We start from the raw sequence: 20,818 nt of genomic DNA on the forward strand, positions 1-20,818 counted from the left end.
ATAAGCATTTATTACTGTGGAAACAATCCTAGCCGTTATCGCACGCTGAAGAAATAGAGACAGTTTCAAAAACTACATTTCATTGACTTTCTAACGGTGTCAATCCGTTTGAGTTAAAACGGTTGCGTCACATATTCGTACCAACATGTATTTAGAGATTTCCTTCCGATAATACTAAGTTGTATCGCTTTCAACAGTGAAACGATTGACTGTGGGACTTAGTTGAACTGATTTTAGACCTTGACCTTATAAATGTGATAAATGAGTCATTTTGACTACAAGAAATGACATTCTTCTTAGTTTGACATGATTGATGGAACTCACCAATTACACTGGGCGCTGTGGTAACGCTTTATTTAAAAATTTAGATAAATAAGTCATTTTGTACTGCGGGACCAATCCTAGCCGTTATCGCGCGCTGAAGAAATAGAGACAGTTTTAAAAACTACATTTCATTGACTTTCTAACGGTGTCAATCCGTTTGAGTTAAAACGGTTGCGTCACATATTCGTTCCAACATGTATTTAGTGATTTCCTTCCGATAATACTAAGTTGTACCGCTATCAACAGTGAAACGATTGACTGTGGGACTTAGTTGAACTGATTTTAGACTTTGACCTTATAAATGTGATAAATGAGTCATTTTGACTACAAGAAATGACATTCTTCTTAGTTTGACATGATTGATGGAACTCACCGATTACACTGGGCGCTGTGGTAACGCTTTATTAAAAAATTTAGATAAATAAGTCATTTTGTACTGTAGGACCAATCCTAGCCGTTATCGCGCGCAGAAGAAATAGAGACAGTTTTAAAAACTACATTTCATTGACTTTCTAACGGTGTCAATCCGTTTGACTTACAAAGCTTGCGTCACATAATCGTACCAACATGTATTTAGTGATTTTCTTCCGATATTACTAAGTTGCATCGCTTTCAACAGTTAAACGATTGACTGTGGGACTTAATTGAACTGATTTTGGACTTTGACCTTATAAATGTGATTGATGCGCCAATTGGTCTCCAAGGAATAACATTCTTCTTAATTTGACATGATTGCTGGAATTCAGCGGTTACATTAGGCTCTACGGTAGCGCTTTATTTAAAAATTTAGATAAATAAGATTTTCTTACTGTGGGACCAATCCTGGCCGTTACCATGCGCTGAAGAAATAGAGACAGTTTTAAAAACTACATTTCATTGACTTTCTAACGGTGTCAATCCGTTTGAGTTAAAACGGTTGCGTCACATATTCGTTCCAACATGTATTTAGTGATTTCCTTCCGATAATACTAAGTTGTACCGCTATCAACAGTGAAACGATTGACTGTGGGACTTAGTTGAACTGATTTTAGACTTTGACCTTATAAATGTGATAAATGAGTCATTTTGACTACAAGAAATGACATTCTTCTTAGTTTGACATGATTGATGGAACTCACCGATTACACTGGGCGCTGTGGTAACGCTTTATTAAAAAATTTAGATAAATAAGTCATTTTGTACTGTAGGACCAATCCTAGCCGTTATCGCGCGCAGAAGAAATAGAGACAGTTTTAAAAACTACATTTCATTGACTTTCTAACGGTGTCAATCCGTTTGACTTACAAAGCTTGCGTCACATAATCGTACCAACATGTATTTAGTGATTTTCTTCCGATATTACTAAGTTGCATCGCTTTCAACAGTTAAACGATTGACTGTGGGACTTAATTGAACTGATTTTGGACTTTGACCTTATAAATGTGATTGATGCGCCAATTGGTCTCCAAGGAATAACATTCTTCTTAATTTGACATGATTGCTGGAATTCAGCGGTTACATTAGGCTCTACGGTAGCGCTTTATTTAAAAATTTAGATAAATAAGATTTTCTTACTGTGGGACCAATCCTGGCCGTTACCATGCGCTGAAGAAATAAAGACATTCTTAAAAACTACATTTCATTGATTTCTTGGCGGTATAATTCCGTTTGAGTTACAACGGTTGCATCACATATTCGTACCAACATGTATTTAGTGATTTCCTTCCGATATTACTAAGTTGTATCGCTTTCAACAGTGAAACGATTGACCGTGGGAATTAATTCAACTGATTCTGGACTGTGACCTTATAAATGTGATTAATGCGCCGATTGGTCTCCAAGGAATAACATTCTTCTTAATTTGATATGATTGCTGGAACTCAGCGATTACACTGGGCGCTGTGGTAACGCTTTATTTAAAAATTAAGATAAATAAGTCATTTTGTACTGTGGGACCAATCCTAGCCGTTACCGCGCGCTGAAGAAATAGAGACAGTTTCAAAACTACATTTCATTGACTTTCTAACGGTGTCAATCCGTTTGAGTTAGAACGGTTGCGTCACATAATCGTACCAGCATGTATTTAGTGATTTTCTTCCGATATTACTAAGTTGTATCGCTTTCAACAGTGAAACGATTGACTGTGGGACTTAGTTGAACTGATTTTAGACCTTGACCTTATAAATGTGATAAATGAGTCATTTTGACTACAAGAAATGACATTCTTCTTAGTTTGACATGATTGATGGAACTCACCAATTACACTGGGCGCTGTGGTAACGCTTTATTTAAAAATTTAGATAAATAAGTCATTTTGTACTGTGGGACCAATCCTAGCCGTTATCGCGCGCTGAAGAAATAGAGACAGTTTTAAAAACTACATTTCATTGACTTTCTAACGGTGTCAATCCGTTTGAGTTAAAACGGTTGCGTCACATATTCGTTCCAACATGTATTTAGTGATTTCCTTCCGATAATACTAAGTTGTACCGCTATCAACAGTGAAACGATTGACTGTGGGACTTAGTTGAACTGATTTTAGACTTTGACCTTATAAATGTGATAAATGAGTCATTTTGACTACAAGAAATGACATTCTTCTTAGTTTGACATGATTGATGGAACTCACCGATTACACTGGGCGCTGTGGTAACGCTTTATTAAAAAATTTAGATAAATAAGTCATTTTGTACTGTAGGACCAATCCTAGCCGTTATCGCGCGCAGAAGAAATAGAGACAGTTTTAAAAACTACATTTCATTGACTTTCTAACGGTGTCAATCCGTTTGACTTACAAAGCTTGCGTCACATAATCGTACCAACATGTATTTAGTGATTTTCTTCCGATATTACTAAGTTGCATCGCTTTCAACAGTTAAACGATTGACTGTGGGACTTAATTGAACTGATTTTGGACTTTGACCTTATAAATGTGATTGATGCGCCAATTGGTCTCCAAGGAATAACATTCTTCTTAATTTGACATGATTGCTGGAATTCAGCGGTTACATTAGGCTCTACGGTAGCGCTTTATTTAAAAATTTAGATAAATAAGATTTTCTTACTGTGGGACCAATCCTGGCCGTTACCATGCGCTGAAGAAATAAAGACATTCTTAAAAACTACATTTCATTGATTTCTTGGCGGTATAATTCCGTTTGAGTTACAACGGTTGCATCACATATTCGTACCAACATGTATTTAGTGATTTCCTTCCGATATTACTAAGTTGTATCGCTTTCAACAGTGAAACGATTGACCGTGGGAATTAATTCAACTGATTCTGGACTGTGACCTTATAAATGTGATTAATGCGCCGATTGGTCTCCAAGGAATAACATTCTTCTTAATTTGATATGATTGCTGGAACTCAGCGATTACACTGGGCGCTGTGGTAACGCTTTATTTAAAAATTAAGATAAATAAGTCATTTTGTACTGTGGGACCAATCCTAGCCGTTACCGCGCGCTGAAGAAATAGAGACAGTTTCAAAACTACATTTCATTGACTTTCTAACGGTGTCAATCCGTTTGAGTTAGAACGGTTGCGTCACATAATCGTACCAGCATGTATTTAGTGATTTTCTTCCGATATTACTAAGTTGTATCGCTTTCAACAGAGAAACGATTGACTGTGGGACTTAATTGAACTGATTTTGGGCTTTGACCTTATAAATGTAATAAATGAGCCATTTTGACTAGAAGAAATAACATTCTCCTTAATTTGACATGATTGCTGGAACTCAGCGATTACACTATGCGCTGTGGTAGCGCTCTGTTTAAAAGTTAAGATAAATAAGTCATTTATTACGGTGGAAAAAATCCTAGCCGTTATCGCACGCTGAAGAAATAGAGACAGTTTTAAAAACTACATTTCATTGACTTTCTAACGGTGTCAATCCGTTTGAGTTAAAACGGTTGCGTCACATATTCGTACCAACATGTATTTAGTGATTTTCTTCCGATATTACTAAGTTGTATCGCTTTCAACAGAGAAACGATTGACTGTGAGACTTAATTGAACTGATTTTGGATTTTGACCTTATAAATGTAATAAATGAGCCATTATGACTAAAAGAAATAACATTCTCCTTAATTTGACATGATTGCTGGAACTCAGCGATTACACTGGGCGCTGTGGTAGCGCTTTGTTTAAAAGTTAAGATAAATAAGTCATTTATTACTGTGGAAACAATCCTAGCCGTTATCGCACCCTGAAGAAATAGAGACAGTTTCAAAAACTACATTTCATTGACTTTCTAACGGTGTCAATCCGTTTGAATTAAAACGGTTGCGTCACACATTCGTACCAACATGTATTTAGTGATATTTTTCCGATATTACTAAGTTGTATCGCTTTCAACAGTGAAACGATTGACTGTGGGACTTAGTTGAACTGATTTCGGACTTTGACCTTATAAATGTGATAAATGAGTCATTTTGACTACAGGAAATGACATTCTCCTTAGTTTGACATGATTGATGGAACTCACCGATTACACTGGGCGCTGTGGTAACGCTTTGTTCAAAAGTTAAGATAAATAAGTCATTTATTACGGTGGAAACAATCCTAGCCGTTATCGCACGCTGAAGAAATAGAGACAGTTTTAAAAACTACATTTCATTGACTTTCTAACGGTGTCAATCCGTTTGAGTTAAAACGGTTGCGTCACATATTCGTACCAACATGTATTTAGTGATTTCCTTCCGATAATAAGAGGTTGCATCGCTTTTAACTGTGAAACGTTTGACTGTGCAACTTAATTGAACTGATTTTGAACTTTGACCTTATAAATGTTATAAGTGAGACAATTGGACACCAAGAAATACCATTCTTCTTAATTTGACATGATTGGTGGAACTAAGCGTATAGACTGGACCCTGTGGTAGCGCTTTGTTTAAAAGTTAAGATAAATAAGTCATTTATTACGGTGGAAACAATCCTAGCCGTTATCGCACGCTGAAGAAATAGAGACAGTTTTAAAAACTACATTTCATTGACTTTCTAACGGTGTCAATCCGTTTGAGTTAAAACGGTTGCGTCACATATTCGTACCAACATGTATTTAGTGATTTCCTTCCGATAATACTAGGTTGCATCGCTTTTAACTGTGAAACGTTTGACTGTGCGACTTAATTGAACTGATTTTGAACTTTGACCTTATAAATGTTATAAGTGAGACAATTGGACACCAAGAAATACCATTCTTCTTATTTTGACATGATTGGTGGAACTAAGCGTATAGACTGGACCCTGTGGTAGCGATTCATTTAAAAATTTAGATAAAGAAGTCATTTTTACTGTGGGACCAATCCTAGCCGTTAGCGCGCGCTGAAGATATAGAGATAGTTTCAAAAACTCCATTTCATTGACTTTCTAACGGTGTCAATCCGTTTGAGTTAGAACGGTTGCTTCACCTTATCGTACCAACATGTATTCAGTGATTTTCTTCCGATATTACTAAGTTGTATCGCTTTCAACAGAGAAACGATTGACTGTGGCACTTAATTGAGCTGATTTTTGACTTTGACCTTATAAATGTAATAAATGAGCCATTTTGACTAGAAGAAATAACATTCTCCTTAATTTGACATGATTGCTGGAACTCAGCGATTACACTATGCGCTGTGGTAGCGCTTTGTTTAAAAGTTAAGATAAATAAGTCATTTATTACGGTGGAAACAATCCTACTCGTTATCGCACGCTGAAGAAATAGAGACAGTTTCAAAAACTACATTTCATTGACTTTCTAACGGTGTCAATCCGTTTGAGTTAAAACGGTTGCGTCACATAATCGTACCAGCATGTATTTAGTGATTTTCTTCCGATATTACTAAGTTGTATCGCTTTCAACAGAGAATTGATTGACTGTGAGACTTAATTGAACTGATTTTGGACTTTGACCTTATAAATGTAATAAATGAGCCATTATGACTAAAAGAAATAACATTCTCCTTAATTTGACATGATTACTGGAACTCAGCGATTACACTGGGCGCTGTGGTAGCGCTTTGTTTAAAAGTTAAGATAAATAAGTCATTTATTACTGTGGAAACAATTCTAGCCGTTATCGCAACCTGAAGAAATAGAAACAGTTTCAAAAACTACATTTCATTGACTTTCTAACGGTGTCACTCCGTTTGAATTAAAACGGTTGCGTCACACATTCGTACCAACATGTATTTAGTGATAATTTTCCGATATTACTAAGTTGTATCGCTTTCATCAGTGAAACGATTGACTGTGGGACTTAGTTGAACTGATTTCGGACTTTGACCTTATAAATGTGATAAATGAGTCATTTTGACTACAGGAAATGACATTGTTCTTAGTTTGACATGATTGATGGAACTCACCGATTACACTGGGCGCTGTGGTAACGCTTTGTTTAAAAGTTAAGATAAATAAGTCATTTATTACGGTGGAAACAATCCTAGCCGTTATCGCACGCTGAAGAAATAGAGACAGTTTCAAAAACTACATTTCATTGACTTTCTAACGGTGTCAATCCGGTTGAGTTAAAACGGTTGCGTCACATAATCGTACCAGCATGTATTTAGTGATTTTCTTCCGATATTACTAAGTTGTATCGCTTTCAACAGAGAAACGATTGACTGTGGGACTTAATTGAACTGATTTTGGCCTTTGACCTTATAAATGTAATAAATGAGCCATTGTGACTAGAAGAAATAACATTCTCCTTAATTTGACATGATTGCTGGAACTCAGCGATTACACTATGCGCTGTGGTAGCGCTTTGTTTACAAGTTAAGATAAATAAGTCATTTATTACGGTGGAAACAATCCTAGCCGTTATCGCACGCTGAAGAAATAGAGACAGTTTCAAAAACTACATTTCATTGACTTTCTAACGGTGTCAATCCGTTTGAGTTAAAACGGTTGCGTCACATAATCGTACCAGCATGTATTTAGTGATTTTCTTCCGATATTACTAAGTTGTATCGCTTTCAACAGAGAAACGATTCACTGTGAGACTTAATTGAACTGATTTTGGACTTTGACCTTATAAATGTAATAAATGAGCCATTATGACTAAAAGAAATAACATTCTCCTTAATTTGACATGATTGCTGGAACTCAGCGATTACAATGGGCGCTGTGGTAGCGCTTTGTTTAAAAGTTAAGATAAATAAGTCATTTATTACTGTGGAAACAATCCTAGCCGTTATCGCACCCTGAAGAAATAGAAACAGTTTCAAAAACTACATTTCATTGACTTTCTAACGGTGTCACTCCGTTTGAATTAAAACGGTTGCGTCACACATTCGTACCAACATGTATTTAGTGATATTTTTCCGATATTACTAAGTTGTATCGCTTTCAACAGTGAAACGATTGACTGTGGGACTTAGTTGAACTGATTTTGGACTTTGACCTTATAAATGTGATAAATGAGTCATTTTGACTACAGGAAATGACATTCTTCTTAGTTTGACATGATTGATGGAACTCACCGATTACACTGGGCGCTGTGGTAACGCTTTGTTTAAAAGTTAAGATAAATAAGTCATTTATTACGGTGGAAACAATCCTAGCCGTTATCGCACGCTGAAGAAATAGAGACAGTTTCAAAAACTACATTTCATTGACTTTCTAACGGTGTCAATCCGGTTGAGTTAAAACGGTTGCGTCACATAATCGTACCAGCATGTTCTTAGTGATTTTCTTCCGATATTACTAAGTTTTATCGCTTTCAACAGAGAAACGATTGACTGTGAGACTTAATTGAACTGATTTTGGACTTTGACCTTATAAATGTAATAAATGAGCCATTATGACTAGAAGAAATAACATTCTCTTTAATTTGACATGATTGCTGGAACTCAGCGATTACACTGGGCGCTGTGGTAGCGCTTTGTTTAAAAGTTAAGATAAATAAGCATTTATTACTGTGGAAACAATCCTAGCCGTTATCGCACGCTGAAGAAATAGAGACAGTTTCAAAAACTACATTTCATTGACTTTCTAACGGTGTCAATCCGTTTGAGTTAAAACGGTTGCGTCACATATTCGTACCAACATGTATTTAGAGATTTCCTTCCGATAATACTAAGTTGTATCGCTTTCAACAGTGAAACGATTGACTGTGGGACTTAGTTGAACTGATTTTAGACCTTGACCTTATAAATGTGATAAATGAGTCATTTTGACTACAAGAAATGACATTCTTCTTAGTTTGACATGATTGATGGAACTCACCAATTACACTGGGCGCTGTGGTAACGCTTTATTTAAAAATTTAGATAAATAAGTCATTTTGTACTGTGGGACCAATCCTAGCCGTTATCGCGCGCTGAAGAAATAGAGACAGTTTTAAAAACTACATTTCATTGACTTTCTAACGGTGTCAATCCGTTTGAGTTAAAACGGTTGCGTCACATATTCGTTCCAACATGTATTTAGTGATTTCCTTCCGATAATACTAAGTTGTACCGCTATCAACAGTGAAACGATTGACTGTGGGACTTAGTTGAACTGATTTTAGACTTTGACCTTATAAATGTGATAAATGAGTCATTTTGACTACAAGAAATGACATTCTTCTTAGTTTGACATGATTGATGGAACTCACCGATTACACTGGGCGCTGTGGTAACGCTTTATTAAAAAATTTAGATAAATAAGTCATTTTGTACTGTAGGACCAATCCTAGCCGTTATCGCGCGCAGAAGAAATAGAGACAGTTTTAAAAACTACATTTCATTGACTTTCTAACGGTGTCAATCCGTTTGACTTACAAAGCTTGCGTCACATAATCGTACCAACATGTATTTAGTGATTTTCTTCCGATATTACTAAGTTGCATCGCTTTCAACAGTTAAACGATTGACTGTGGGACTTAATTGAACTGATTTTGGACTTTGACCTTATAAATGTGATTGATGCGCCAATTGGTCTCCAAGGAATAACATTCTTCTTAATTTGACATGATTGCTGGAATTCAGCGGTTACATTAGGCTCTGCGGTAGCGCTTTATTTAAAAATTTAGATAAATAAGATTTTCTTACTGTGGGACCAATCCTGGCCGTTACCATGCGCTGAAGAAATAAAGACATTCTTAAAAACTACATTTCATTGATTTCTTGGCGGTATAATTCCGTTTGAGTTACAACGGTTGCATCACATATTCGTACCAACATGTATTTAGTGATTTCCTTCCGATATTACTAAGTTGTATCGCTTTTAACAGTGAAACGATTGACCGTGGGAATTAATTCAACTGATTCTGGACTGTGACCTTATAAATGTGATTAATGCGCCGATTGGTCTCCAAGGAATAACATTCTTCTTAATTTGATATGATTGCTGGAATTTAGCGGTTACATTAGGCTCTGCGGTAGCGCTTTATTTAAAAATTTAGATAAATAAGATTTTCTTACTGTGGGACCAATCCTGGCCGTTACCATGCGCTGAAGAAATAAAGACAGTTTTAAAAACTACATTTCATTGACTTTCTAACGGTGTCAATCCGTTTGAGTTAAAACGGTTGCGTCACATATTCGTTCCAACATGTATTTAGTGATTTCCTTCCGATAATACTAAGTTGTACCGCTATCAACAGTGAAACGATTGACTGTGAGACTTAATTGAACTGATTTTGGACTTTGACCTTATAAATGTAATAAATGAGCCATTATGACTAAAAGAAATAACATTCTCCTTAATTTGACATGATTGCTGGAACTCAGCGATTACAATGGGCGCTGTGGTAGCGCTTTGTTTAAAAGTTAAGATAAATAAGTCATTTATTACTGTGGAAACAATCCTAGCCGTTATCGCACCCTGAAGAAATAGAAACAGTTTCAAAAACTACATTTCATTGACTTTCTAACGGTGTCACTCCGTTTGAATTAAAACGGTTGCGTCACACATTCGTACCAACATGTATTTAGTGATATTTTTCCGATATTACTAAGTTGTATCGCTTTCAACAGTGAAACGATTGACTGTGGGACTTAGTTGAACTGATTTTGGACTTTGACCTTATAAATGTGATAAATGAGTCATTTTGACTACAGGAAATGACATTCTTCTTAGTTTGACATGATTGATGGAACTCACCGATTACACTGGGCGCTGTGGTAACGCTTTGTTTAAAAGTTAAGATAAATAAGTCATTTATTACGGTGGAAACAATCCTAGCCGTTATCGCACGCTGAAGAAATAGAGACAGTTTCAAAAACTACATTTCATTGACTTTCTAACGGTGTCAATCCGGTTGAGTTAAAACGGTTGCGTCACATAATCGTACCAGCATGTTCTTAGTGATTTTCTTCCGATATTACTAAGTTTTATCGCTTTCAACAGAGAAACGATTGACTGTGAGACTTAATTGAACTGATTTTGGACTTTGACCTTATAAATGTAATAAATGAGCCATTATGACTAGAAGAAATAACATTCTCTTTAATTTGACATGATTGCTGGAACTCAGCGATTACACTGGGCGCTGTGGTAGCGCTTTGTTTAAAAGTTAAGATAAATAAGCATTTATTACTGTGGAAACAATCCTAGCCGTTATCGCACGCTGAAGAAATAGAGACAGTTTCAAAAACTACATTTCATTGACTTTCTAACGGTGTCAATCCGTTTGAGTTAAAACGGTTGCGTCACATATTCGTACCAACATGTATTTAGAGATTTCCTTCCGATAATACTAAGTTGTATCGCTTTCAACAGTGAAACGATTGACTGTGGGACTTAGTTGAACTGATTTTAGACCTTGACCTTATAAATGTGATAAATGAGTCATTTTGACTACAAGAAATGACATTCTTCTTAGTTTGACATGATTGATGGAACTCACCAATTACACTGGGCGCTGTGGTAACGCTTTATTTAAAAATTTAGATAAATAAGTCATTTTGTACTGTGGGACCAATCCTAGCCGTTATCGCGCGCTGAAGAAATAGAGACAGTTTTAAAAACTACATTTCATTGACTTTCTAACGGTGTCAATCCGTTTGAGTTAAAACGGTTGCGTCACATATTCGTTCCAACATGTATTTAGTGATTTCCTTCCGATAATACTAAGTTGTACCGCTATCAACAGTGAAACGATTGACTGTGGGACTTAGTTGAACTGATTTTAGACTTTGACCTTATAAATGTGATAAATGAGTCATTTTGACTACAAGAAATGACATTCTTCTTAGTTTGACATGATTGATGGAACTCACCGATTACACTGGGCGCTGTGGTAACGCTTTATTAAAAAATTTAGATAAATAAGTCATTTTGTACTGTAGGACCAATCCTAGCCGTTATCGCGCGCAGAAGAAATAGAGACAGTTTTAAAAACTACATTTCATTGACTTTCTAACGGTGTCAATCCGTTTGACTTACAAAGCTTGCGTCACATAATCGTACCAACATGTATTTAGTGATTTTCTTCCGATATTACTAAGTTGCATCGCTTTCAACAGTTAAACGATTGACTGTGGGACTTAATTGAACTGATTTTGGACTTTGACCTTATAAATGTGATTGATGCGCCAATTGGTCTCCAAGGAATAACATTCTTCTTAATTTGACATGATTGCTGGAATTCAGCGGTTACATTAGGCTCTGCGGTAGCGCTTTATTTAAAAATTTAGATAAATAAGATTTTCTTACTGTGGGACCAATCCTGGCCGTTACCATGCGCTGAAGAAATAAAGACATTCTTAAAAACTACATTTCATTGATTTCTTGGCGGTATAATTCCGTTTGAGTTACAACGGTTGCATCACATATTCGTACCAACATGTATTTAGTGATTTCCTTCCGATATTACTAAGTTGTATCGCTTTTAACAGTGAAACGATTGACCGTGGGAATTAATTCAACTGATTCTGGACTGTGACCTTATAAATGTGATTAATGCGCCGATTGGTCTCCAAGGAATAACATTCTTCTTAATTTGATATGATTGCTGGAATTTAGCGGTTACATTAGGCTCTGCGGTAGCGCTTTGTTTAAAAATTTAGATAAATAAGATTTTCCTACTGTGGGACCAATCCTGGCCGTTAGCACGCGCTGAAGAAATAAAGACATTCTCAAAAACTACATTTCATTGACTTTCTAACGGTGTCAATCCGGTTGAGTTAAAACGGTTGCGTCACATAATCGTACCAGCATGTATTTAGTGATTTTCTTCCGATATTACTAAGTTGTATCGCTTTCAACAGAGAAACGATTGACTGTGGGACTTAATTGAACTGATTTTGGCCTTTGACCTTATAAATGTAATAAATGAGCCATTGTGACTAGAAGAAATAACATTCTCCTTAATTTGACATGATTGCTGGAACTCAGCGATTACACTATGCGCTGTGGTAGCGCTTTGTTTACAAGTTAAGATAAATAAGTCATTTATTACGGTGGAAACAATCCTAGCCGTTATCGCACGCTGAAGAAATAGAGACAGTTTCAAAAACTACATTTCATTGACTTTCTAACGGTGTCAATCCGTTTGAGTTAAAACGGTTGCGTCACATAATCGTACCAGCATGTATTTAGTGATTTTCTTCCGATATTACTAAGTTGTATCGCTTTCAACAGAGAAACGATTCACTGTGAGACTTAATTGAACTGATTTTGGACTTTGACCTTATAAATGTAATAAATGAGCCATTATGACTAAAAGAAATAACATTCTCCTTAATTTGACATGATTGCTGGAACTCAGCGATTACAATGGGCGCTGTGGTAGCGCTTTGTTTAAAAGTTAAGATAAATAAGTCATTTATTACTGTGGAAACAATCCTAGCCGTTATCGCACCCTGAAGAAATAGAAACAGTTTCAAAAACTACATTTCATTGACTTTCTAACGGTGTCACTCCGTTTGAATTAAAACGGTTGCGTCACACATTCGTACCAAAATGTATTTAGTGATATTTTTCCGATATTACTAAGTTGTATCGCTTTCAACAGTGAAACGATTGACTGTGGGACTTAGTTGAACTGATTTTGGACTTTGACCTTATAAATGTGATAAATGAGTCATTTTGACTACAGGAAATGACATTCTTCTTAGTTTGACATGATTGATGGAACTCACCGATTACACTGGGCGCTGTGGTAACGCTTTGTTTAAAAGTTAAGATAAATAAGTCATTTATTACGGTGGAAACAATCCTAGCCGTTATCGCACGCTGAAGAAATAGAGACAGTTTCAAAAACTACATTTCATTGACTTTCTAACGGTGTCAATCCGGTTGAGTTAAAACGGTTGCGTCACATAATCGTACCAGCATGTATTTAGTGATTTTCTTCCGATATTACTAAGTTTTATCGCTTTCAACAGAGAAACGATTGACTGTGAGACTTAATTGAACTGATTTTGGACTTTGACCTTATAAATGTAATAAATGAGCCATTATGACTAGAAGAAATAACATTCTCTTTAATTTGACATGATTGCTGGAACTCAGCGATTACACTGGGCGCTGTGGTAGCGCTTTGTTTAAAAGTTAAGATAAATAAGCATTTATTACTGTGGAAACAATCCTAGCCGTTATCGCACGCTGAAGAAATAGAGACAGTTTCAAAAACTACATTTCATTGACTTTCTAACGGTGTCAATCCGTTTGAGTTAAAACGGTTGCGTCACATATTCGTTCCAACATGTATTTAGTGATTTCCTTCCGATAATACTAAGTTGTACCGCTATCAACAGTGAAACGATTGACTGTGGGACTTAGTTGAACTGATTTTATACTTTGACCTTATAAATGTGATAAATGAGTCATTTTGACTACAAGAAATGACATTCTTCTTAGTTTGACATGATTGATGGAACTCACCGATTACACTGGGCGCTGTGGTAACGCTTTATTAAAAAATTTAGATAAATAAGTCATTTTGTACTGTAGGACCAATCCTAGCCGTTATCGCGCGCAGAAGAAATAGAGACAGTTTTAAAAACTACATTTCATTGACTTTCTAACGGTGTCAATCCGTTTGACTTACAAAGCTTGCGTCACATAATCGTACCAACATGTATTTAGTGATTTTCTTCCGATATTACTAAGTTGCATCGCTTTCAACAGTTAAACGATTGACTGTGGGACTTAATTGAACTGATTTTGGACTTTGACCTTATAAATGTGATTGATGCGCCAATTGGTCTCCAAGGAATAACATTCTTCTTAATTTGACATGATTGCTGGAATTCAGCGGTTACATTAGGCTCTGCGGTAGCGCTTTATTTAAAAATTTAGATAAATAAGATTTTCTTACTGTGGGACCAATCCGGGCCGTTACCATGCGCTGAAGAAATAAAGACATTCTTAAAAACTACATTTCATTGATTTCTTGGCGGTATAATTCCGTTTGAGTTACAACGGTTGCATCACATATTCGTACCAACATGTATTTAGTGATTTCCTTCCGATATTACTAAGTTGTATCGCTTTTAACAGTGAAACGATTGACCGTGGGAATTAATTCAACTGATTCTGGACTGTGACCTTATAAATGTGATTAATGCGCCGATTGGTCTCCAAGGAATAACATTCTTCTTAATTTGATATGATTGCTGGAATTTAGCGGTTACATTAGGCTCTGCGGTAGCGCTTTGTTTAAAAATTTAGATAAATAAGATTTTCCTACTGTGGGACCAATCCTGGCCGTTAGCACGCGCTGAAGAAATAAAGACATTCTCAAAAACTACATTTCATTGATTTCTTGGCGTTATAATTCCGCTTGAGTTACAACGGTTGCGTCACATATTCGTACCAACATGTATTTAGCGAAAGTTTTCGGATATTACTAGGTTGCATCGCTTTTAACTGTGAAACGTTTGACTGTGCGACTTAATTGAACTGATTTTGGACTTTGACCTTATAAATGATATAGGTGAGACAATTGGACTCCAAGAAATAACATTTTTCTTAATTTGACATGATTGCTGGAACTCAGCGATTACACTGGGCGCTGTGGTAGCGCTTTATTTAAAAATTAAGATAAATAAGTATTTTTTTACTGTGGGACCAATCCTAGCCGTTATCGCGCGCTGAAGAAATAGAGACAGTTTCAAAAACCACATTTCATTGACTTTCTAACGGTGTCAATCCGTTTAAGTTACAACAGTTGTGTCACATATTCGTACCAAAATGTATTTAGTGACTTTCTTCGGATATTACTAAGTTGTATCGCTTTTAACAGTGAAACGATTGACTGTGGGAATTATTTGAACTGATTCAGGACTGTGACCTTATAAATGTGATAAATGAGGCAATACGTCTCCAAGGAATAACATTCTTCTTAACTTGACATGATTGCTGGAATTCAGCGATTACATTAGGCTCTGTGGTTGCGCTTTTTTAAAAATTGAGATAAATCAGTCACTTTTTACTGTGGGACCAATCCTAGCCGTTAGTTCGCGCTAAAGAAATAGAGACAGCTTCAAAAAGTACATTTCATTGACTTTCTAACGGTGTCAATCCGTTTGAGTTACAACGGTTGCATCACACATTCGTACCAACAAGTATTTAGCGATATTTTTCTGATATTACTAGGTTGCATCGCTTCTAACAGTGAAACGATTGACTGTGGGACTTAATTGAACTAACTTTGGACTGTGACCTCATAAGTGTGATAAATGAGACAATTGGACTCCAAGAAAGGACATTCTTCTTAATTTGACATGATTGCCGGAACTGAGCAATTACACTGAACACCCTGTGGTAGCGATTCATTTAAAAATTTAGATAAATAAGTCATTTTTGCTGTGGGACCAATCCTAGCCGTTAGCGCGCGCTGAAGATATAGAAACAGTTTCAAAAACTCCATTTCATTGATTTTCTAACGGTGTCAATCCGCTTGACTTACAACGGTTGCGTCACACCTTCGTACCAACATGTATTTAGTGATTTTTTTCCGATATTACTAAGTTGTATCGCTTTCCACAGTGAAACGATTGACTGTGGGACTTAATTAAACTGATTTTGGACTTTGACCTTATAAATGTGATAAATGAGTCATTTTAACTACAAGAAATGATATTCTTCTTAATTTGACATGATTGCCGGAACTCAGCGATTACACTGGGCGCTGTGGTAAGGCTTTATTTAAAAATTAAGATAAATAAGTCTTTTTTTACTGTGGGACCAATCCTAGCCGTTATCGCACGCTGAAGAAATAGAGACAGTTTCAAAAACTACATTTCATTGACTTTCTAACGGTGTCAATCCGGTTGAGTTAAAACGGTTGCGTCACATAATCGTACCAGCATGTATTTAGTGATTTTCTTCCGATATTACTAAGTTGTATCGCTTTCAACAGAGAAACGATTGACTGTGGGACTTAATTGAACTGATTTTGGACTTTGACCTTATAAATGTAATAAATGAGCCATTATGACTAGAAGAAATAACATTCTCCTTAATTTGACATGGTTGCTGGAACTCAGCGATTACACTATGCGCTGTGGTAGCGCTTTGTTTAAAAGTTAAGATAAATAAGTCATTTATTACGGTGGAAACAATCCTAGCCGTTATCGCACGCTGAAGAAATAGAGACAGTCTCAAAAACTACATTTCATTGACTTTCTAACGGTGTCAATCCGTTTGAGTTAAAACGGTTGCGTCACATAATCGTACCAGCATGTATTTAGTGATTTTCTTCCGATATTACTAAGTTGTATCGCTTTCAACAGAGAAACGATTGACTGTGGCACTTAATTGAACTGATTTTTGACTTTGACCTTATAAATGTAAGAAATGAGCCATTTTGACTAGAAGAAATAACATTCTCCTTAATTTGACATGATTGCTGGAACTCAGCGATTACACTATGCGCTGTGGTAGCGCTTTGTTTAAACGTTAAGATAAATAAGTCATTTATTACTGTGGAAACAATCCTAGCCGTTATCGCACCCTGAAGAAATAGAAACAGTTTCAAAAACTACATTTCATTGACTTTCTAACGGTGTCACTCCGTTTGATTTAAAACGGTTGCGTCACACATTCGTACCAACATGTATTTAGTGATATTTTTCCGATATTACTAAGTTGTATCGCTTTCAACAGTGAAACGATTGACTGTGGGACTTAGTTGAACTGATTTCGGACTTTGACCTTATAAATGTGATAAATGAGTCATTTTGACTACAGGAAATGACATTCTTCTTAGTTTGAAATGATTGATGGAACTCACCGATTACACTGGGCGCTGTGGTAACGCTTTGTTTAAAAGTTAAGATAAATAAGTCATTTATTACGGTGGAAACAATCCTAGCCGTTATCGCACGCTGAAGAAATAGAGACAGTTTCAAAAACTACATTTCATTGACTTTCTAACGGTGTCAATCCGGTTGAGTTAAAACGGTTGCGTCACATAATCGTACCAGCATGTATTTAGTGATTTTCTTCCGATATTACTAAGTTGTATCGCTTTCAACAGAGAAACGATTGACTGTGGGACTTAATTGAACTGATTTTGGGCTTTGATCTTATAAATGTAATAAATGAGCCATTATGACTAGAAGAAATAACATTCTCCTTAATTTGACATGGTTGCTGGAACTCAGCGATTACACTATGCGCTGTGGTAGCGCTTTGTTTAAAAGTTAAGATAAATAAGTCATTTATTACGGTGGAAACAATCCTAGCCGTTATCGCACGCTGAAGAAATAGAGACAGTCTCAAAAACTACATTTCATTGACTTTCTAACGGTGTCAATCCGTTTGAGTTAAAACGGTTGCGTCACATATTCGTTCCAACATGTATTTAGTGATTTCCTTCCGATAATACTAAGTTGTATCGCTTTCAACAGTGAAACGATTGACTGTGGGACTTAGTTGAACTGATTTTAGACTTTGACCTTATAAATGTGATAAATGAGTCACTTTGACTACAAGAAATGACATTCTTCTTAGTTTGACATGATTGATGGAACTCACCGATTACACTGGGCGCTGTGGTAACGCTTTATTAAAAAAATTAGATAAATAAGTCATTTTGTACTGTAGGACCAATCCTAGCCGTTATCGCGCGCAGAAGAAATAGAGACAGTTTTAAAAACTACATTTCATTGACTTTCTAACGGTGTCAATCCGTTTGACTTACAAAGCTTGCGTCACATAATCGTACCAACATGTATTTAGTGATTTTCTTCCGATATTACTAAGTTGCATCGCTTTCAACAGTTAAACGATTGACTGTGGGACTTAATTGAACTGATTTTGGACTTTGACCTTATAAATGTGATTGATGCGCCAATTGGTCTCCAAGGAATAACATTTTTCTTAATTTGACATGATTGCTGGAATTCAGCGGTTACATTAGGCTCTGCGGTAGCGCTTTATTTAAAAATTTAGATAAATAAGATTTTCTTACTGTGGGACCAATCCTGGCCGTTACCATGCGCTGAAGAAATAAAGACATTCTTAAAAACTACATTTCATTGATTTCTTGGCGGTATAATTCCGTTTGAGTTACAACGGTTGCATCACATATTCGTACCAACATGTATTTAGTGATTTCCTTCCGATATTACTAAGTTGTATCGCTTTTAACAGTGAAACGATTGACCGTGGGAATTAATTCAACTGATTCTGGACTGTGACCTTATAAATGTGATTAATGCGCCGATTGGTCTCCAAGGAATAACATTCTTCTTAATTTGATATGATTGCTGGAATTTAGCGGTTACATTAGGCTCTGCGGTAGCGCTTTGTTTAAAAATTTAGATAAATAAGATTTTCCTACTGTGGGACCAATCCTGGCCGTTAGCACGCGCTGAAGAAATAAAGACATTCTCAAAAACTACATTTCATTGATTTCTTGGCGTTATAATTCCGCTTGAGTTACAACGGTTGCGTCACATATTCGTACCAACATGTATTTAGCAAAAGTTTTCGGATATTACTAGGTTGCATCGCTTTTAACTGTGAAACGTTTGACTGTGCGACTTAATTGAACTGATTTTGGACTTTGACCTTATAAATGATATAAGTGAGACAATTGGACTCCAAGAAATAACATTCTTCTTAATTTGACATGATTGCTGGAACTCAGCGATTACACTGGGCGCTGTGGCAGCGCTTTATTTAAAAATTAAGATAAATAAGTATTTTTTTACTGTGGGACCAATCTTAGCCGTTATCGCGCGCTGAAGAAATAGAGACAGTTTCAAAAACCACATTTCATTGACTTTCTAACGGTGTCAATCCGTTTAAGTTACAACAGTTGTGTCACATATTCGTACCAAAATGTATTTAGTGATTTTCTTCGGATATTACTAAGTTGTATCGCTTTTAACAGTGAAACGATTGACTGTGGGAATTATTTGAACTGATTCAGGACTGTGACCTTATAAATGTGATAAATGAGGCAATACGTCTCCAAGGAATAACATTCTTCTTAACTTGACATGATTGCTGGAATTCAGCGATTACATTAGGCTCTGTGGTTGCGCTTTTTTAAAAATTTAGATAAATCAGTCATTTTTTACTGTGGCACCAATCCTAGCCGTTAGTTCGCGCTAAAGAAATAGAGACAGTTTCAAAAACTCCATTTCATTGATTTTCTAACGGTGTCAATCCGCTTGACTTACAACGGTTGCGTCACACCTTCGTACCAACATGTATTTAGTGATTTTTTTCCGATATTACTAAGTTGTATCGCTTTCAACAGTGAAACGATTGACTGTGGGACTTAATTAAACTGATTTTGGACTTTGACCTTATAAATGTGATAAATGAGTCATTTTGACTACAAGAAATGATATTCTTCTTAATTTGACATGATTGCTGGAACTCAGCGATTACACTGGGCGCTGTGGTAAGGCTTTATTTAAAAATTAAGATAAATAAGTCATTTTTTACTGTGGGACCAATCCTAGCCGTTATCGCGCGCTGAAGAAATAGAGACAGTTTCTAAAACTAAATTTCATTGATTTTCTAACGGTGTCAATCCGTTTGAGTTACAACGGTTGGGTCACATATTCGTACCAACATGTATTTAGTGATTTTTTCCCGATATTACTAAGTTGTATCGCTTTCAACAGTGAAACGATTGACTGTGGGACTTAATTGAACTGATTTTGGACTTTGACCTTATAAATGTGATAAATGAGTCATTTTGACTACAAGAAATGATATTCTTCTTAATTTGACATGATTGCTGGAACTCAGCGATTACACTGGGCGCTGTGGTAGCTCTTTGTTTAAAAGTTAAGATAAATAAGTCATTTATTACTGTGGAAACAATCCTAGCCGTTATCGCGCGCTGAAGAAGTAGAGACAGTTTCAAAAACTACATTTCATTGACTTTCTAACGGTGTCAATCCGTTTGAGTTACAACGGTTGCGTCACATATTCGTACCAACATGTATTTAGTGATTTCCTTCCGATATTTCTAAGTTGTATCGCTTTCAACAGTGAAACAATTGACCGTGGGAATTAATTCAACTGATTCTGGACTGTGACCTTATAAATGTGATTAATGCGCCAATTGATCTCCAAGGAATAACATTCTTCTTAATTTGATATGATTCCTGGAATT

Source organism: Hydractinia symbiolongicarpus, chromosome 3, assembly GCF_029227915.1.
Source record: "Hydractinia symbiolongicarpus strain clone_291-10 chromosome 3, HSymV2.1, whole genome shotgun sequence".
Lineage (NCBI taxonomy): Eukaryota > Metazoa > Cnidaria > Hydrozoa > Anthoathecata > Hydractiniidae > Hydractinia > Hydractinia symbiolongicarpus.